General features: G+C 39.0%; 1 protein-coding gene across 3 annotated transcripts in view; it reads right to left on the bottom strand.

The window, feature by feature from the left end:
* Positions 1 to 18,742, bottom strand: part of SMPD3 (sphingomyelin phosphodiesterase 3) — a 116,291-nt gene extending 97,549 nt beyond the window's left edge. The window contains exons 1-2 of one of the 3 annotated variants that reach the window (XM_030512538.1): positions 18,364 to 18,708; positions 9,957 to 10,027 (exon numbers count right to left, since the gene is read on the bottom strand). The gene's annotated coding sequence lies outside the window, so the exon portion shown is untranslated. Of the gene's footprint in view, positions 1 to 9,956; positions 10,028 to 18,363 lie in introns of all 3 variants that reach the window. The other 2 variants (XM_030512539.1, XM_030512542.1) reach the window with 2 other exon arrangements.
* Positions 18,743 to 21,897: the final 3,155 nt, after the last annotated feature.

Genomic DNA, 21,897 nt, shown 5'->3' with positions numbered 1-21,897 from the left:
GTTAACACAGCACTGGAGGTAGGCTAACCACCTCTGCCTCCCTCAAGCTCTGGTATCTTCCTAACAGGCCACCACACCTACTGCTAGCTCAGCAATTCGGTACCACACTCCATGGCTCTATGCTACACACCAGCTAGCAACCGTGTTTAACAGTAACTGTAGCCATCTGTTTCCCTTTTCCAGACCCCCACTGAAAACATTTCTGACATCACCACTGTCTCCATAGCACCCACAACACTTAAGTGAATTTTACCGGTTTTCAAGCAAACCAGAGCAGAAAACTGGACAGATTTAAATGCAAGATGACATTTAATAATTCAATAAACTACTCCAAACAGCAAGGAGTAACTGAACTATGTGCAAGTCCATTTTTCATATGTTCATAGAAATTTTGACTCAGCCAGTGTGAACCTGTGCAGCCACCAGAAAAGATGGTTTTGCTCTTCTTCCTTCCTGCTGTATGCGTTTTCACACTGACACAGGCACCTCAAGTAGTCCTGTACAGTCAACTAAACCAAGGAATTGACGCAGCTGTGTGTAGCAGCACTGCTTTACATCGTCTTAAAACTGAGCATGGATCTGCATCATCAAAGTACTATAGTGTATCACAGCATGTCACACTGCAGCTGGCGACTTTGAAATCTTTATATGACTATTTGCAGATAAATTGGTAAAGAAGGCAAAAAGAGTAGCTAAGTGAAACTCACTATTACTTGCAATTCTATCAGTCAGCAGCCTTACTATTCCTACTGTACTGGATCTCTGTCAGAAGCACCTCAAGCTTAATACACTTCTTCTGAAAAAAAAGAAGTACAGCTTTTGCCTTCACTTCTGCCATTTTTCTTAGATTTCACTCCTTACTGAACCAACAAAAGTTACTTCCTTGCTGCTCGGGTTGATTACATTTTCTCTGGCCACCAATCCTCCATGGGACTGTTTTTTCTTCAGAATGGAAATACTCATACTTTTGAAGCAGTACTGAAATATTTGGTAACTCACATGCAATTTCTATGGCCTCTGCCCCCTATTGTCAGTTAGTATCCCTCTGCTTCCTCTAATCCTTTCAGCTTAGTGTGCAAAATTCAGAACAGCCTCACTGAAGTGATCCTACAGAAGCAAGAGTTTCTCTAACAAAGGTATTCTGTAAGATCCCGTGACAGTCAGTCTCACAAAATGCTAGTCACATGAGAGAATGGACATTTTGGAAAGGCACACAAAGTTAGTTTCTAATATCTTCAACAACAGAAGACAGTTACACTGATTTTATACCAACACTAGTAAATATTTGTTTTCTGGAGCACAAATAAATCATTTTACATTAAGCATTTGATTTTCAAAACTGAAAGCACATTAAACACCAAAGCAGAAAATACACTTTTATGTTAGACATTTTTTGGCCGTGTTCAAGGGCAGGGTGCACAGAGCCTAGTGTGAGGTGTCCCTGCCCATGGCAGAGGGGTTGGAATGAGATGATATTAAGACCTTTTTCCAACCCAAACCAGTCTATGATTCTATTTCGAAGTGTAGCTTAGATGTTATTCTCACAAATAGAACAAACATCTTCATACCAAATGGCTTGACCTTGTTCAAGTACAAGTGTTAGGCAGTGTATAGAACTACAGATGTAGGTATCTGCATCTGAGACAAATTCCAGTCTGTAGCCTGGATGAACAGATAATGGCACAGTAACGTTTAGCACTAACACTTCTTCAGGACTCTTTCAAAATAGCCGCTTATGAAAAATGTCCTTTCATTAGATATCAGTGTAGTAGATAATTTTGTCTTCCTTTTGCCCGATTTAAATTTTTTGCTACATTGCTCTGGGTGTGTACCTTTCATTACTAGGCCACTTCTTACCTTAATGCCTCTAATTGAAGAGTAGTAACACCATAATGGGCTCACAATATCAGTGAGGTGTGAGCTAAATCAGATTCACTACATTAGCCTCACCAAATTAAATTTTCATTTGCAGAAGGACATTCAAGGAATAGACATGTAAAACAGAGCTAAGTGATCTTCCCCTAAAAGTGTGACAAACAAAGCTGAATATCATTATAAGCACATGATACATTCTTTGTCCAAAATGAGGCTTGTGACTGCTGCGACATTTCTATAGCCTTCTGTGGTAGGTTTTGTTTTGTTATTAATTTTGAGCATCTTCAGTCTTTGCCATGAAAGAGGAAAGATTTATAAACATACCCCTTCTCAACTTTATGTATTTATCACTGTGACAACTGTGTACGTAGCATAAAAGATGAAGTGTAGTGACCTAATGGTGTGTCTGGGAAAATAGCTTTCCCTGATCTACAGAGTCCTTACAGGTCATGCATTGCAATTTTAGTGTTCAGGTTCTACATTAAAACAAAAACAAAAACCAAATACCAAAACAAACCCAAGATGAAACCTTAGGAACTACTACATGAAATTGATATCAATAATTTTAAAAACTACATGTCTCTGGCTTCAAAGCACATGTGGTTTTTAGCATGCATGCATGTATGCAACATTAGAAGGATAAGTGAAACTCCAGAACTCTGTGTCCAGATGAACAATGAATAAAAGAATATTTCCCAAAGCCCAAGCAAAATCTTTCACATTAAACTTGCTTGCACTTGACACGAACAAAACAAAATAGTGTCCTATCATCATAGCTACCTTGCAAACAACATACTGTCTCCATTCAACCCCATAGACAGGCTCTGAAGCAAAATGGAAGGACCTGTACCTGGAGCTCAGAAAGTTGGTGACAGTGTTTATGGGCAGTTCTCCTCAGGCAAATTCTTTCAATCTGTACAATCACCACACTATCCTAACTTCCTAAGTTTTTTAAGAGCCTAGAATTTGCTCCAGCTAACACTGAATACAGAATGATGTCCTAAATTTCCAGTTCGATTTTATGAAAGGTCAGTAAAGTGGTTACCTTTATAACAGTTCATCTTTTTTCCCTTATGACCTTTACTTGAATCTTTCTAAATCTTACTGCTCTGAGAGTTATTGTCTTAAATTTAGCCATTTTGAGTTTATTTTCATTTGTTTATCTGAGGTTTACACAGCTATTCTGTAAGTGCAACACTAGTTTATAGACAGGTATCCCATGCTTCCTACACAAGAATTATAGTATTAGAGTCTGCTTAATCTGGATTATTTAAAGTCCATATTTAATCTGTGCAAGCACGGCACAAAAGTAGTAGAATGCAAGTTAAAAATACAACTCTGTTTTCATTTGTTTTGTTTTTTCTTTTTCCCCTTACAAGTCTACAGAAAATTATTGGTTTGTTTCTTCAGATGCAACAATTAATTATTCATTTCCCCAGGGTTTATGTTGGCATCAAGTGATGGAGATTGTGTATGAGAAGTTTTGTCCAAAGGCATACTAAATTATCGTAAAACAGCCATGTTAGTATCTCTGGCATTTGAAACAGATTATTTACTTTCTTCCTCGCAAATCGTTTTCTATTACATAAAGTTGATCAATATTTGTTTTTCTGCTTCTATGGAAGCAGGACTAGTAAAATTTTCTGAGGAATCTTGCACTACATTCCCACTTGGCAAAACAGGCACATCCTGCACAGGTTCTATCCACCAGTGAGGCATCACAGTTTGTGGGACTGCAAGCTAAGTGAGAAAAAAAAAAAAAAAAAAATCTCTAAGCTTAAGAAAAATATCTTTCTGTAGCTTAACTTGGCACAGGAACTCTTCCAAATCAATTTACAAAAACTTTGCATATTCATAATTTGTGTCCTGATAATAAAATAATAAATCCTTATACAGATTTCACATAATTAAAGTAAGTACTTCTCATAAATGCAAGCTAATCTCCAACCATGTAAAATTTGTTTAACTATTCAATATCTAATCAGACATAGTGATTTTTAAGGGACCAATGACAAGGCCAAAATATTGCACAAGTGGACAACTAAATTAATTTAAAATTAAAGGAATTATTCAAAAACAGAACTAAAAATCCTCTACAGTGCCTGAATCTGCAGTAAGCCATCACATAACTAGCCAGAAAGGCTACCTGAATAAATATTACTACCCTGTAAGAGCTCTGCCAGTAAAAAAAAAAAAAAAAAAACCGAAAAAAGTGGACGATTGAAAGAAGTTTTTTTCCAATACAAAATATTAATTTTGTTTGTAGTGCAACTATTTTAGTGCAGGACTCAACACTGGCAAATCAAACTAAGTAGAAATTGAACCATTGATTATATCAAAAGGGAATCAAAATGTTTATCCTGGCCTCCAGGACAGCAGGCAGCACAGCTCTAGCAGTAGGTGGTTATCTCAGAACTCACAATATTATAGATGGTTACTTGAGCAAATTTTAATTAAAACATTTCAGTCCTGTACTTTCCCAAACACATATGACATTTTGGACTCATAACTAGCAGCCTCCCTTTCAGAAAAGCTTATGCTTTAAATAAACACACAGCCAGAACAGAGGTAGCAAAAATGTTTTGCTGCTAAACTGGGTCTCAACCTAGAAAATTCTTTGGCTGCCCATGCCATAGAGCTCAACCCTGTCTTACTCTGTGCTGGGTAGCAGCTTTGGGGTACTGAACTTTGTGGGGGCTGCTGTATAGCTTTTTTGGGGGTTGTATGTGTTATTACTGCCCTCTTGGCTTTCTAAGAATTTCATGCTTAGCAACAGGGACCAGATTTTCAACAGATCACTTCAGTTAGGCACAAAATCAAAATGGACAAATCTTCACAAGAGCTCAGAACAGACAGTGCTAACCTCTTTTGAAAATCTGTCCCCAATTATAGATGCCAAGTACTTGAAAACCTGGCTCTGAGCTTTTAAAAATCTGTTTTCATATGCTCAAACCCAACCCAGTAAGGGTATTGGAACTTCTGACACTGTATTTCTACCAGAGAAGGAGAAAGAGAAGAGGCAATCTAAAACAGACTAAGTAAATCTACCAAATGAATCTACATTGAATGACAAAGCTTACTACTACATTTGCTGGTAATATCCATGGGTCGGTTTTGGGTTTAGCCCCTCTTTTATTTATAGATCAGTCTTTCTGAGCCAGAACTGAGCACCTCTTCCTTTTACTAGCTCCTCACTCATGTCAGCCTACAATGTTGCTAGTGACAATAGATGAGATGGCCCAGAAGCAAAAGCAGCAATCCCTCCTTTCTTTTCCTGTAACCAAAATTGGTTGAATCTATGTAAATTAATTGATTTTACAGGACATAGGGGAAATAAAATTCAACAACAGAATATTAATCCAACTGATAATTAATACAGTTGCAAAAGAGAACACAGCTTTTGCTGTGTAAGTGAACTAGGATGATATAACTCCAAGAGGCGCGAGAGAGGAGGACCCGCGCTCCCTCCACCCTCGCTCTAATTGGTTGCTCGGCAGGAGAGGCGGAGACGGGGCGGGAAAGCACCAACGGGAGGCGCTGTGTAACGGCTGCGGGGTTGAGCAGAGCACAGAACGCTTTGGCGAAGGGTGGGCGCTCTCGTTCCCGGAAGCCAGGTGCTTGGCTTTGGTGAGAGTGAAACATCAGTTGGTGTTCTCCAGGTGAAGTGTAATCTGTACGTTATTCTTCTCAATCTTACATTTGTTTGGAGCTATATAATGTTAGCTTCAGAAGTAAAGTGTCAGTGCCCTCTTGAGGTATAGCCTTGTTTTACCTTACATGTATCTTTCCAATACTATGCCACAAACTCTTTAACACCACAGTCACTTTTTAAACCAGGAAAAAGGTGCCTCATCTGATTATGATTAATAAACCCTGCCATCTTTATTGATGCTGAACTGGCTGGCTGGCTTGCTGACTATTAGCCCACTTCTATCATTTCCTCAACTGGGAAGTGACTCAGGTACAAAATGAGGATTGATTGTAAGTCTGGCAGAAGTTGACTGCATTGAGTGCTGTGTGGGAGAGATCATATTCTTCTCTGGGATGCTGAAGAGCTGTTCATGTTACTTGTTTGGCCTTCTGGGATTTTTATTACTTAGTCCCTCCTGAAATGTTGTAGCAGCCACGGCTTTCCTAGCCTTTTCCTATTGCTTCATGTTGCTGCTATCTTCTAGCAGAACTAGAATGCAAGTGTAAGCTAGGAAAGGGAAACTTGAAATGATCTGAAGAAGGGAAATACCATGAAAGGGCGTTTTAATTTCTGATATATCTGTATAGACAGTTAGATAGTAAAGTATGGAGTTTGGGGGATTCCTTGGTAGTAGCTTTAAGCAGTCTTGCTGCTGATGACTTCTGGTTTGGGGTTGTTTTTGTTTTTTCTGAACAGTAAACAATTAGTTTTTGTCAGTTGCACTGGCTTATTTTTGTCATTCTGATGATTATTCTTATATTCATTATTACGTTAATGGTTTGTATAATTCTGTTTTATGTACCCAAAAGTCTGGGACAGGTACTTCATAATTATGTTCGCTTTTTGCATTAATATGTGATCTATAATGTTTTGGAGCCATCCCATACAATTTATTTAATTAGGTTGCTTGGCCTGTGTATTAAAAATCTTTCAGCATCTTGGAAAGTAATGTAATTTTCTGAATATCAGAAAGATAATCTTATTCTGTAACAAATTTGACAGGATTTTTAATATTCTGCTTGGCCATGTCACAGCCATATTTCTTCTGCAGTAGTGGCAAAATTCTCAGCACAGCTTAAAGAATTTTGGAGAAGCAGTCTTCAGCAATAAGCTTTTCTTTTTTTTTTTTTTTCCTTGAACTAAACAACTCAAAACCTCTTACTACAGTACATGTCTCATGAAAACAGCGAATACTGAAGTGTGTATCTATGTAATAATGCAATTCTAAATACATAAGCACCATCACAGAACTCAAAAGAAGGATGCGGTTTTCCTCTTGTTCTTGATGATTGGCAATAGTAATGGGCTGCAAAAGTAGTGAAAAAAAAGTAAATTGGCTAATCAGTAGTCAATGTAGAACCTATTGTTTTATTTAGGTGCCCATTATGAGTATTATTATGCATCTTCTTTTTTGTCAGAGCTATAGCTTCTTACGATGGTATCAAGTGCTAATAAAATTTGAGATCAATTTTAATGAGACCTCAGGACACCTCACTCTGAATGCACAACTGTTCAGTTCTCAAACTTATTCTTCCTGCAACCCTCACTTCCCTGTGGAGGAATATGTTGTGGCCAAGTTTTCCAGGTGTTTGGGTTTTTTGTGTGTGGTGGTTTTGTTTTTTGGTTTGGGTTTCTGTTTGTTTTGTTCATGGTTTTTTTTGTTGTTGTTGTTGTTTTGTTTTGGTTTGGTTTTTTGTTTGTTTGTTTGTTTGTTTTTGTTTTAATGTGAAGAGAACTGCGTGGCTTGTACTAGAAGTATTTGAAAGCATGTGGAAACCTGATTGCAGGTATTAAGTGGGTCTCAAGATACAGGTATTGCAATTGACTGTAAAGAATTCCTGGAATCCTGCTGATAGTAAACCTGTAGCTGTGAGGAATGCAAGCTTCATGGAGACTATTTTCTTCTTATTAGACAGACTTTAAAGCTGGGGGGAGAGGAGGGCACCATTCTTAGCTTCTGACACTTTTTCATATTGAATACCAAGAGGTAGCTTTTTGCAAATGGATTCTAGGTGGTAGATTTATCTTTTCAGTGCTCATGTCTATTGAGAATTTTCTGTACCTGCTTGTGGAATCACACATTTCTGAACTGTTTGCTGTGGTTTTCTCAGGTAATGCATGACCTTTTAATCATTCTATCATCTTTTTGTTTCTGCAGTGGTGGTGAACTGTCAGGCTTGGGGCCTTATACGTTGCCTGCAGTTCAGCATATCATCCAAATTTTTATAGAAACTGTTGAAATTGCCTGATTCCTTTCACTTCATTTAAATGCTTGGCAGCAGTTCCTTCATGGGTATAGCTGTTGTTTTTCCTCTCTACTGAATGTTCTAGCTCTTGCAATGTCAGTTCCTTCACCAGCCATCTGTCTTGCTGGCTCACTCACTATCTTAACAGCTCTTCATCTCAGACTAGATGCAAGTCCTAGAGAGTACACCATCAGCTGTTAATTTTTTATTCAGAAGCTTTTAAGACAATTGTTGCTGCACACAAATATCCTGTATTTCAATCCTCACTATTCAGTCCTTGGCACTTATGGTTGCTTTCTTCAGCCTCCTCTTTTTCTCTGCGTTCTTTTGGAATTTGATTTTCTATCACTTTGTTTATTTTCCTGAAATTTTCAGAGTAATTTTCCTCAGTTTGGCAATGTAGCTTACTCTGAATTCTGTGTGGAAAGTCGATGTCCAAGTGCAAGGAAAGCCTAGTCCAGTTCTGTTTGTTGTTTCCCAGTAACTCTATTCTTTAAACATCACTGAAAGAGACATCTAAATACTTTCAAATACTACATAAATCACATAATAGCTCCTGAGAAACATAAGATTGATATCTTTTGTTAAGAAGTAGAGAACAACTTCTTTGTAGCATTACAGATACGATAGATGCCCTTGTAGCTGGCATATTGCTAAACAATCTAGCCATCTTTTTCTACGAAAAGTTCTGTTTGCTTGTAAGCCAGTCAGGCCTGGATGCAAAATTGCTTTACGAAGCCCCAAGTGTATAGTATCCCCCATTACAGTAGCAGTTTGTTTTATTTTTGTACACTGTACTTGTTTTATAATCTGCCAATAGTGATAGTTCATTTAGTTAGTGTTTAGAGCATTATAAACTGCTACTTGGTGTTAGTGCAATTATCAGGGGTAGAAATGAATCTTTTAATAATGATAGTGGCATGCCAGACTTTTTTAATGAATGTTGATAAGCCTTTCTCAGATTCTCTGCTCCTTTTCCGGACAAATTCAAATACTGTTTACTGCTAGTGCCAATTAGTCAGCCAAGCATCTGTAGCTGGCAGCTGTCCTCATGGAGAAAGCCCCAGGAGATTAAAACTCCTGAGACATTGATTCGCATGCTGGATGTTACTGCTTGTCATATTCTGACCGTCTTTCATATATGTTATTTCTTACTGATAAAGAAAACTGAGTGGGCTTAGTAACTAATAATTTGTAAGCTGGATTTTATTTCCCCACTGTACTTCTGATCTCCAGGGTAAATTTAGACCTGTCATTTAATATCTCCAGTGAGGGACTGTCTGTGTGATGAGGGTTTGTTTCCAAACTAAACTATTGCAGTTGAAACAGGTCTTCTCCCATTGTGATGCTGTTATGCTGGTAAAGGTGTGCTCATAATATCTTGGTCTGTCCTCAGCTACAAAGTTAAAGCAGTACTACTATATTGTAACAGACTAACATGCTAGTATAGTAATTCCAGCTGTATGGAAAAGCTTGTCATCTTGCTAAGTTACACAGTGTCTTTCTGGTATTGCCTAGACGGTTTTTGTGTAGTCTTTGTGCACAGAAAGTGAGAACAGTCAAGTAAGACAGGAGGATGGAGGGACGTGAGAGTATAAATCTACTTATTTTCTGTCTTTCTCTCAGGCAAGTCAAATTGCTGCAGCCAGTATCTGACTTTCAATAGGAAGGTAGCCTAGTGGTAGTATTTGAGGCTGCAGAAGTTGTCTCCAAAACCCTAGTAAGTGAAGTTCTCAAGTGTGTTTATGACAAGCCTTATGATTAAGTATGACTGTGAGAGGCAGATGAATTTGAAAATGTCCAGAATTCTGCAACTGTGAACTGGCAACTGGTAAACTTTTCCTCTCATTGAGTGAAGCCGTAGATATCTTATGCTAAAAAAGCAAGTAGTCAAACCCAAGAAAGCTGCTGACAGAAGCTGGTGAGCTATAACTTACCTTCCCTCACTGTTACTAGGATGTACTCTGGGCTCAAAGTAAGCATTATGCCATTACTATTTAGGAATGTCATCACTGTTAGGTGAACACACTGCCTATGTTAATTTACTGTGCTGGAAAAAACAAGTAATCTCTCTACAGAAGAATAAAACTATTCACCCGAATGTTATTGGGAAGATATTTTAAGAGGAGACAAAAACCACTTACATGCCAGGGTAGAAGGAACTAGCTGCTACTTGCATCCTATTAACTAGAAGGCATCTCTCAATTAATTCTCTCTGGAGGGGAAAAAAAAAAAAAAAAAATCATTTGGTTTCACAAGATTTCAAATTTTTTGCTTTAAATAATCACTGTTACTAAAGAGAATTCCTGGTAACAAACCAGTCAAAATTTGAACAATATAGTTGACAAAGTGAAGTGAATAAAAAAAAAAAAAAATCAACTTCTGCATTACATTAATACGATCTTTCCACCATGGAAAATAGAGGCTTCAGCTTCATCATAGTTTTGACATTGTATTCTAATTAGATTTACATTTTATTAAACCTATCTGACTAAGTCACACTTCAGTGGCCAAGACATGCTCATCTGTAACATCCTAAAGTAACAGAAACATCACTATATAGAGCTTCTTAAACTTTTCACACTTTCTGAGAAAAGGCAGACTGATTTACTTACAGTTGGCTCAATAAGTTGAAGTAATTTCCCATATTCTGTAAAAATGAATAATATAATATGGTATAACTTGTGTTGTGATGCAGACCTAAAGACTGTGTATAGGTAAGTTCTGAATGGAGAAATCTGGAGCTGGGCCATGCAGCATTGTCAGAAGTAGCTCTTCAGAGGCAGATTATGAAATTAGCACTGTAATCTTTGCTTGACGTAGAGTTAATATGCAGCCTCTCCATGTCTGAAGCTGTTTACTGGTTCTTCCCTCTGTCAGGATTTTCCTAGGTTCTATGGGAAATGCATACATACATTTGAAACTGAGATTGGATAGAGGAAAGCTTTCTTTGTGGGTATGTTATGGAACACCTGGTAAGAATTGTAGGCAGACCACCAGGTGAAGCAGAAAATGAATGTAATGGAAGTAGTTATTTACAATAAATAAACAAATCAAAAATCCTTTTCCCCCTCTTCTGTGTGACACTTGAAATTTGTTGGTGTGCAAGAAAATAGTGGGAAAAATAACAATCAAAAGCATTAAGATCTGAGGAGAATGATTGACCTGAATGAAGGCCTAAATGTGGGGGTTTCTTTTAGGGCTGGGTTTAGCTTTTTTTTCTGAGAAAGTTTGGTGTGCAGAGTCTGCAAGATTAATGTACAAACTAAGCTTCAAGGACCTTATCTTTGTGAAATTATGAAATCAAGTATCATATTAGATGGCAGAGATGAACTTTCCATATTTGTTGTAAGTTACTTGTGCAGACTGTCTTGGAAAGCCAAAACATATTGAAGGAATACTTACTTCATGCTGACCTAGTGATCTGTAAGGTAATCTTCTCACCTATAGATTGACTCTTGTGTTCCATAGCCTTTTCTTGTAGTACCAAAACACAGACTAATATAATTAGATGTATGCATCAGCAGCCTCTATACTGCGTGTCAGAGAAACTTTCAGTAAAGGTTCCTCTGTTCAATAAAGACTTAGCTGTTCCTGTACTTTTTTACCATAAGTACCTTGAATACATGACTGTTTTTCTTTGGGAGACATAAAGAGAATACTGGCCTAAAGCTGGAGTTTGAGAAGTGATCACAAGGCTGGCTTTTTAAAAGTTCCATTTTTCTAGTTCTGTCACTCACGCTATTTGAAAATTTAGAGTTTAACTAGGAAGCTGAAAGGACAAATGGTAGCCGACATCTTGTGCTTTGTTTCCATTGTACATTGCTCTTTGAAAGGAATGCTTATCATACAGCTGATACCCTGGCAGCAACTAGAGTAATATACATGATCGCACTTTATCAAGGACAAGGTTTTTTCCGTAATTTTTCCACCTTTGGTGTGGGAGTAAGAAAAGTTTCCCCAGGACTGGAAACAATGAAGTGCTGTTTTTAGACTATACAGTCATCTTTACTTTTGCATTGTCTTGCTATGTTTGAAGGGTACATGAAGTTTAAAGTTAAAACTCTATAGAGCTTTAAGTTTCATCATGAAAAAATGATATGTGCATCCTCTATGACTAGCAAGAATCCTCATCTCCAGTGTGTGTGTGTCAGAAAAATATGCATACTTACAGTTACGAATTAATTATGGGCACTAATTGTCAGCGTTTCTTCCTTCCTCTCTTTTTCAAAGAGGCACTAAGGGTTTCCAACATGGATTTTATCCTTCTTTACTCTCACTTGTGAGAACACAAACTTCTCTCTATCCTCAGAATAGATTTTACTAACATATCCCAACCCCACACAGAAATAATAAGATTAACAAGATTCTTATCTTCATTGATCTCTGCCAGTTCTTTAGCTTGGATAAGAGACTCCTGTCTGTGTTGTGTTTTCTAGAGTCTCCCTGTCTTTTCCTTCTGCTAGTAGGTCATCAGTGGAGTTCAGCTTTTGAGCTGGATGAAGCATTTCTATAGAAAAAGCTTTGAGACTTTGGTCTCCCATCTGTATGGCAGTACTGTTTTACAGAAGTAACTGTGCTAAGGAGTCTGTAACTGATGAGTTCTTCTTCCAGTCTGTGATATTTGAAGTGTTTCAGGGCATACTCACTATTTTAACGTATCTTCACTTGTAATTTCTCACTGAGACAGAATTTTTCATTATTGTCATTATCAGTGGCACACAGTTCTGCTTAGCAGTGTGGGAAGGGTGGAGTAGCCTGTATAGAAAGCTACAACCTCTCAACTGATAGCTGCTAAATTATTTTGGAAATAAGACTATCTCTTCCCAGGCAGGGTTAAATTCTGCCTTTTCTCCACCCATTAACTGCTTGGTAATAAAAGAAAATAAAGTTTCACAACTTCCTGAGGCAAGTGGTCATGAGTCTTTCTGCTAGCTTCTTCGCAATAACTAAACGAGTCTACGGATTTTTACCCCTTTTTCCAACACAGTTTTCTTTTTTTTTGAGTGAAGGGAGCAAAGTGGCTATCTATCTTCTCTTTTGGCAGACAGAAGATTAAGGCAAGACGTTCCTGCTTAAAGGTGAATAGCTTCTACTGTGCTTGAAGCACGGTATAAGTGGGAAAGAGTAAAAAAAACCCAAAGCCTGATTTGAAGCAAAACTATTAATCAAATGTTAATTTGTTTAGAAATAGTCAGGAAGGACAGATGGAATCCTGTGGTTCTTTCTTCTCCTTGAGTCAGTTTTTAAAATACGTTGAAAGCTTGTGTACTTTTGAGTGGCAAATGTGGCTTGTCAGATGTTATTTTTACTATTCTTAGTACTGAAATAGATTGTGCTTGAGTTACAGTAGTTGACAGAAGTCTTAAGTACCACAAAGCAACTACTTGGCTTGCATTTATTATCTCATTTTTCAGATTTAAGGAACTGTGTGTGGTTAAACTTTGAAATTGTGTAACAGTAATAGAATGCTGTTCAAATTAATGCCTTTTAGCAGGAAAGGGGGTTGGAGGTGGTGTGATTGTACAGTAAACAAATATTAAACTTTTTCCTTAGGTGTGTTCTTTAAGACAGTATTCAGCTACCCACAGCAGCGTCTAGGATACTCTCTCTGCAGTTCACATTACATTTGTAGTGCATCTTGTGGTATTTTTCCCATGAGACAGTGATACAAGTCTAAGCCTTGATGTGTACTTCATACTTAAATCAGAACTTCTCAGCTTTTGTTGTCTAATTGTAACACATTCTCTGGTAGCATATTTCTGGAGTAAACATCCTCTTGATAAGCTGAAGAATATAGAATTTGAATGATCTCAAAACTGAACAGAGTTGTTAAATCTTGTTCTAATTCCGTAGTTGAGCTGTGCCATAGGCCACATGCCAATTTCAAGATTTAGGTTTCAACAGATGCTGTGGGAATGTTAACAAAAAGTACCTTTAATAATTGTTTCCCATATTTTTAAGATGCTGGTTTAATGTTTATCTACCCTGTATGTGTGATGCCAAAATTTTTAATGCACTTCCAAAGCAAAGATACCAAACTGTGTCACCAGGGCTGCTCTCCACACCTGCAAATGTCAGCAAGAATAGTTCCTATCTGCAGGCATAAAGGCAGAAGCTAAACTTATGAGTGGAATATTGCTTGTGCATAGATGACTTTTGTTTCGTAATGTCCGAGACATCTTGGGTTCAGATCTAGAGAAGACTGTATGGTCATCTTAAACTGAAGCTAATGGAAATTCTAGCTGTTTGAGAATTTTTAAAGAATTTGGTCCTATGTGTTCACATTGAACTCTTATGATTCTGTATTTGAAAATTTTGTCAAGTTGTATTTTTTTAAGGACGAGTAACAAGAGGTTTAAAACAACAAAAACCAACCAAACAAAAAAAATCCAAAACCAAAAAAAACCCACAACAAAAACCACCCACTTTTTTATAGCAGCCTAAGACAAGTCTAAAAAAAAGAGGCAAAAAAGAAACCTGAAGAATGAAAGAATGACAGAAAAAGTTCTGTACAGTTCTTGTACTTGGACTAGCACTGATTTACATTGTCTGTGCTAGCTGCAGAATAGCAGGTGAGTGAAGAATACAAACCTACATAGCAGCATTTAATCTGAAACCTAGTAGGCCAGCAGCCAGAGGGAATAAACATCACACAGAACAGCAGGCATGCTGCCCAGGCATCCGCTCCCATTGAGAAGACTGGGGTCAGCTCACAGAGTGCTTTCTTTCTGTTCTTTAAATATACTTGTTAAACCTCAGACTTGTAGAGCAAGATTCAAGACTGAGAGATTTCTCAGTCTCCTTTCACTGAGATTTTCAATAATTATGAAGTTGCTTGCTCCTGCTTTGACTTAAGAGGATGCTTGCTGCTCACTTCATTAAGTATGGCACCACTCTGACTGCTGTTTTTGGAGTAAAAGCTGAGTGATCCTGACAGTGTAGCTATCAAAGGGCAGTATTTGCATGACTAAGTCAGGAATCTCCAAAATTTGCTGACTTCCCAGTGGATAAATAAAACTTTATGTGCAGGGCTTGCCCTCTATCCCATATTCTTCCTCTTCTTATCCTCAACCCAAGCACTAGAAACAAAGTTGAGCAGAACTTAGTCAAGAAGGAAAATATTGTATTCATTGCAATTCTACATGTTTCTTAAACTACTTGTTCAAGACAAAATAAAATGGAAGTGAACACTTGTACACAAACCTTTGACAGCATTGTATTGTCAGCCCAACAATGGCATGATTCAACTGTAGTTTAATGTTTTCCCAGATTTTACAGTGAGTTTGACCTGTGATACATAAAAATACATGATTGTATCAATCACACTTGGAGAGCAGTGACAGTTTTCTTCTGCTTACTCTTGAGTGTAGCAGAGAACTTACTACAAATGCTTAAAATCTATAGTTAAAGATTCACAAGTTAGGAGCTGTACCTTCAAAAATTACTGAGAATATTACTTGCCACTTGGAGCGAGTCACCAGGATTGCTCCTTTTAAGTTAGCAGGCCCTCTCTTGTAGGAGGAGGACATTCAGTAACCGCTTATTGCATTGTGCCTTTAAATATATTCTTGGAAGGGTAGATTTGGGAGTATTATACTAACAATTAAAGACATTTATGAGGATAAGTTATATTTAATGCCAAGCATTGCTAGAATTCAAGCAGAAAAACTACACTATAGAATACATAAAATATTTTTTTCTCTTTTTAGAGTTGTAGAAAATGCGTACGTCATTTCAACCACAATCCACAAATCACAGGGAACAGAACACCATATTAAAAGATTTTTTTTTTAATATAGGGTACTTTGGTTCTTCATAAATGTATATGTCTTGTCACTCTCCCTTATATAGATAGCAGTAAAAAAAGCATTAATCTCTCCTTTTCAATAGCACATGTTGATTTTCAACTGCAGCATTTTCGTACAGATTGTGCTTATAAGGATTTTTTTAATCTTTAAAATAAAAATAAATAAAATCCTTGATGCATTGCTGTGTAGTGTCATCATAACAGTGGCTCTCATGTTAAAAATATTTCCAGGTCGGTGTTTTTTGTCCAAGTCTTTTTGAAAAGTAGACTTTTACTTAAGTGTAATGGAAACATATCCATGACTTCAGCAATCTACTATAGAAGTTAAAATAAACATTTTCGCAAAGAGATTGCAATTTGAGATTTACTGTGCTGAATGCATGAAAAGTGGACAGGGAAAGTTGTGGTAGATCTAAAAAATATTGATTGCTTATTGCCCGAGCTGACATGTAAGTAATTAACATAAATGTTCTATTTGCAATAGCCTTTAGCATAAACAATGCCAGGGTAACAGAAGTGTCCTTTTAAAAATAGTTTGGGAAGACCAGATCGTTGGCTCTATTAAAAGCGTGCCTCACGAGCTTCACTAGCACAAAGCAGCTTTGTCTTTGTCCTAACTGACCAGGTGAAAATATGAATGTGGAAGTAAGCACAGAGTCTCAGTTTATGAATTATGGCAATGCAGGGGTGGGGTCAGAGCTCAGATTTTCTGGTATTTTACTGGCTTTTCAAGGGCTGTTGCAGGCAGCAGCAACTGAAGATATACAACTGAAATGTCTACAGTGCTCTTCTGGTATTCAGCTTTTTCATTCCTACCCAAACATGAGAACCTATTTAAGGTGTAACAGTGTCCTTTTAAATTAGAAACAAACTGCTACTGTAAGATATTCAGGTTGGGTTAGGCCGTGTATGCTATGGTTACCATCACTAAACAGAACTAGATCAAAATGGTTGACTTATCACTCTGTAGTAGTTGTTCCCTGGGGAAAAAATTCAATAACATAGGTTAAATCACACACAGCCGATCACGTGCTAGGAGGCTTCTATGGTGCCGACACTAAAAGGCAGAGAGGTAGAGAGGAGCTCTGTCAGGAAATCTTTTAATTCTACTGGCAGGGGGTAAGCTTGCCTTGCATGCAGTCATGCACAAATTGATTTTAATTTTACAGTAATGCACTGTTAACTCAGTTCCTAAAAGGCTACTTTTGAGGGCCTGATGTTATGCCCCTGCATGTCCAACATGCCCATCGGAAGAAGAGTTTTTGGATGTGCAATGACTGTGGGATGGTACCCAATCTGTTCAACTTTTTTATTACAGTAAAGCACAAAAACTGTTAAATTGTAGCCTATGTAAGACCAATCTAACATGTGTTATCCTGGTAATGAATTGCACTAAGGTTTTATCCAGATTGGAGAATCTTTAATAACATGGGAATTGATCAACTTGCGTTTAAATACCCGCCTCACTGTTTCCAGCAGTTGCCCTTCTGGCTCTCTTCCTGCTTTAATACATGATATAGCAATGTGAGGAGTGAGGGATGCCTTACACACAAAGAAATTATTTCTTGATACAAGGCAGAAGTGTTACAAATCTGCTAAATAGACTGCATTTGTTTTTTTTAAGGAAGCAATTTTTTAATCTCAGTTTGGTTCTTCAGTTTTTTGTCAAAATCAGTATAGAAGCTGCCTAAGTTACTGGTCTGGCTGCAGGCAGTCTCCTAGGCTAAACTTTTCTCTCTATCTACACCCAAGAAGAGTGCTGAGTTTGTTTTGCCAGCCTCCCACTTCCCATGCCACCCAGAGAAATTGTAAGTCAACCTGTACTACCAATTTAAAAAAAAAAAAAAAAAAAAGTACAGCTGTTGTACTCTAGGGTACAACATGGTCTTCTGATAGCTAAGGAATCTTTGACTACAGAAGCTATCACACATAGAAGCATTTAAGAACACTTGCTGCTTGATTATGCATGTTTAATTTGTTTGCTCAATTCCCTGTTCATCACCCAACACTGAGGGGAAGCCTGAAGCATCAGGTACAGCAGCACAATGCTGGGCTGTAAATGACTTCGTGTAGGATAGAACTTGCCAATTGGCCTTAAACACAGTGGAATTTTGTCCTCTCTTTTGTGACACCTATTTACAGGAACTGTGCTTGCTAGTCTGTCTCTATGCTTCTGTTGCTTGTCTTGGCTCTTGGGCAGGGGTGGGGGGGTGGGGATTGTATGTGTAGTAATCCACACAAAAATAAGTAAGAAATTCGTGCTGTGCAAAATCTATACAAGCACTACAGCTAAGGAGGGTACTCGAGGAAACCATTTTGCAGTCTTGACTATAGCACTACCTTACCTGTATGACAAACACTGCCTTTATCTCTTCCACTGCTGAACCACAAGAATAGGAACAATATTCCAAGAGCAAATTAATATACTTAGATGTTTGGGGTTTTTTCCTACATATAACTAAGCACAGATCTTTGCAGTTAACCAGCCATCCTTCTATTCTCTTCCCTTCCCCACCCCCCGGAAATTAAAATAACGAAACTACTTAAAGAGCCTATGCGCTGCACCGCTTTGTTCGTCGCGGTCCACCTCGCGGAGCTCGCTCCCTGCCAGGCAACTCGTGTCTCCATCAGCCTCCGGCGCTCGGGTGCCAAAAGCCCCTCGAACCGGGCCCCGCCGGCAGCTCGGAGCCGAGGGGCGGGCTGGGGTGCAATGCGGATGGGCGGGGAGGGGGAAGCTTTACCTGCCGTGTTTCCCAGCGGAGCCAGGGGCCCCTGGAGCTGCTGCATCCACGCTGGAGCGCGGCGGGCGGGTGGGAGTTCAGGATGCCTGGCGGAGGCGGTTGGGCGCCGGGGCCATCGCCGCGCCGGGGAGCGGTGGGAAGGGAGCGCTGCCGGAGCCTCCGTCAGCCGCGCGGAGACTCAGCACCTGGGCGCTGAACAGCTCCACGGAGCGCCACAGGCGGGGCCGGCGCCGCGCTCCCCGCCCCTGCGCACGGGAGGGCCGCGCCACCGCCCGCCTCCCTGCGAGGCGCTGCCGCCGCCCCGCCCCGCTCCCGCGGCGGGCGGGGACGCGGCCCGCGGGCGGTGGCTGCCGAGCAGAAAGGGCGGGAATGACCACAGTTCCCAGCCGTCCCCGCGGCGGGAGCAGTCGGCTGTGCTCCCGGGGGCAGCCGGGAGCTGTAGTCCCGTCGCCTGTGCAAGCGGCGTCGGGGGCTCGATTGTGCGGTGCCGTGAGCGGGGCCGACTGCCGGCCCGGCCGGGTGCACGCGGCCTAGACCTTCTGACCCGGTGTGGGCCCGGGTGCGGACGAACCGACTGTGTTCCGCTCCCTGAGGGCAGCGGGGCTCCTCCCGCCTGGTGCTCGGCTGTGCCCAGGCTGTCCCTCACCGGTACGTTATCAGGGGATCGCTGCGCTCTTTGTGGAGACTTTCAAAATGTTCTCCTACAGTTCTTCCACAGTGTTAGAGGAGAAAAAGAAAGCGACATTATAGCTTTTACGGTCTTTGAGAAAGTCCTGAAAGCTGTGCTCCCTCCCACCAAGATTTGGAAGCTAGAAGTTACATGTAAGCAGCTAAACAAAGTGAGGGTTCTGCTTTGCTAATCAAAAGCAAAGAACTGCAAAAAATGCTGTAGTTACGAAGCATTTTATGAAGCAGTGTGTGTTATTTATTAGTGAACTTACACATGAACTGATACGTTATTTCCAAACGTTTTCTATTTACTTGCTTATCAAAAGAAGAAGTCATTATTCAGTGTAGTTTTAATTAGAAGTTTATTTGCACTTTTGGTAAGGACCACAATAGAAGAATCTTTCAAGAGCTGTTTGAAGAAAAGAATTAACGAGTCAATTTAGAAGTTTGAGCACCAGGCCATGTCTGACCCGGAACTAGGAGCTGTTGAAAGGCACTGAAGGCTTGCAGACAGAATCCTGTATGTTATGGTTGCACGCATGCCCCTGCTACTACTCCTTGCAACCCTCATGTCCAACCCTCACCCTCATCTAGGAGAAGATTCTTAGCAATTGTTCTGCAAGCTCGCAAGCACATGACAGAAAGCTAGTGCAACCACATTAAACTAAGCAGTATGTTTTATTTACACTAGGTTAGCAAAACATTCCTTTGGATTGTCTTGATCCCTATGTGGTTTATTCTAAACTAGTGATACAAACAAAGTTAGGTTTAGTGGTTAATTTTTTCAATGGGTAGATATTGTAATGATTTCACATCCCCTTTCTGGTGCTTTCTTGGATAATTCTTCAATGTAACAGGTGTCCTTGATAGCAGCTGGATCATGCAGCCACACGCACTGGGCAAGTTCATTTCTGCTGCTATCCAAAAGAGGTAAGAAATTGACACTGACCCTGATATTACATGTTGTGTAGTGATTCTTGGATTTAAAGTAATCAGATTTGTATTGTAACAGATGCCTGCTCTGATACTACATTATATGCCACCAGCATACTAACTTGATCACAGTGTAAGTAAAATCTGTGGAATACATACAGCTGTTTCATAATTATTCTCATCTTTCCTACATGATTACTAAACTACTTCCTGAAGTACCTTCCCCAGTGTTTTCGCAAGACTGACTTAGATCAGAATTTCATATTCTCAGTTCCCTACCTGAACTTTTCAGCAGTATGCAGTTGTAGTATAGTAGATAAGTTTAAAACAATATTGGATTTATTACAACTTTTATTTGACTAAAGCAAATTGTAGGTATGGAAAGTATTTATGGAACTGTAAGGCAAATGCTTCACTTTGAATAGTGACTCTTGAGATTATTGAAAATGAGTTCTTGGTGTAGTAAAGAACAAATAATGAAAAACAGTTTCTTCCTTTTGTGATTTCCTCCACATTCAAGCTGGGGTTTTGGTGTGTTGTTTGAGCTCCCTCTTGAGGAGGCGTATGCTGTATCTGAAACAGTAGGAAACTTGTACCAATAAAAAACCTCACTGAGGTAAACAGTAGTTGAAGAAAACCTGCAGTAGTATATGCAGCTTTAGGGCACTCCTAAATTACAAGACCACAAATAAGCAAACCGTTTGGTGCTAATGTGAAGGAGAGCCACTACAACTCCCTGCTTTTGTTGCGCCTTGTTTCCCCACCCCATTTATCTTAATGAAGATTGTTCTTTTGTTAGCTGAAAGGGTCCTACTAAAGCAGTAACCATTTTCTGCTTTACAAAGCAGAAAAATTGAAATAGAGACACATCTAAAATAATTCCAAAATAGTTGTGAATAGTCTAAATATATTCATTCAAACAGTAGCACACCTCAGATTATCTTCAATTAAAGGATTTAGTGACTAAAGCAATTTTGTACAAGTAGCAGGTATATTGGTTAATCCAAACCTCAGATCTCACATCTTTCCTACTCTTTTCTCTTTTGTACCTTCAGCTCTGAAATATAACTTTTTTTGGTCACCAAAATAGAAGTAAAAACATCCTTTTGCTTCCAAACTCACATAGAAATTCCTGAGACATACCTTTGAAACTGGAGTTAGGTCTGCCTAGGTTAAGTTTGTTACCGTTACACATGGTTCCAACAGAAGGAAAAGTAGAATATCTCTATCAAATCACACACAAAAAGTTCTCTAAAATCTTATACAGGCAGTTGTCAGCCATTCAAGTACAGCTGAATAACTGGATTCATGGGTATTGGTTACTGTTAACAGCAGCTGTAGTGTGCTGTTGTCAGCAGCAACCAGCCTGCTTACCCTGCAGACAGTGACTCCCATTTTCCTGCACACATAAAACAGGTTCAGGGAAACTCAGATGGAAGGTTAAATTTCTTCCCAATTTCAATGAAATTCCTGCATTTTTCTCAGTAGCTTATCTATCTTATGAAAGAAAGCAAGAAAAGATTGCTAATGCTATTTTCTACAGATACATCAATGTGTTGCTTCTTTTCGGTTTGTTGTACATCCAAATTCTTATTGATGGGCTTAGTAAACATTTAATTAGACATACTGAAGGATCACTGATCATTCTGTCTAAGGATTGCCCAGTTATGCTTCTAAAGGTTTTCTCTTATTAAATGAAATAACAGCAGATGTCATGATTCATCCTCACTACTTCCATTTTCTCATCCTCTGTAAATTATAACCCTAAAGGGGTCAACACTTTCTTTGCCTTGCAAAGAAATAAACTGACAAATTAATACAAAGGAAGAAGAATTTCTGTCTAGTGGATACCAGAATAGAAAACCAGATATTATGCCAAATGGTGTAGCTAAAATAAATGGGACAGACATATACTGTGAGAGCCTCATACAA

Source organism: Strigops habroptila, chromosome Z (genome assembly GCF_004027225.2).
Source record: "Strigops habroptila isolate Jane chromosome Z, bStrHab1.2.pri, whole genome shotgun sequence".
Taxonomy (NCBI): domain Eukaryota; kingdom Metazoa; phylum Chordata; class Aves; order Psittaciformes; family Psittacidae; genus Strigops; species Strigops habroptila.
This window is presented reverse-complemented; position numbering and strand designations above follow the sequence as displayed.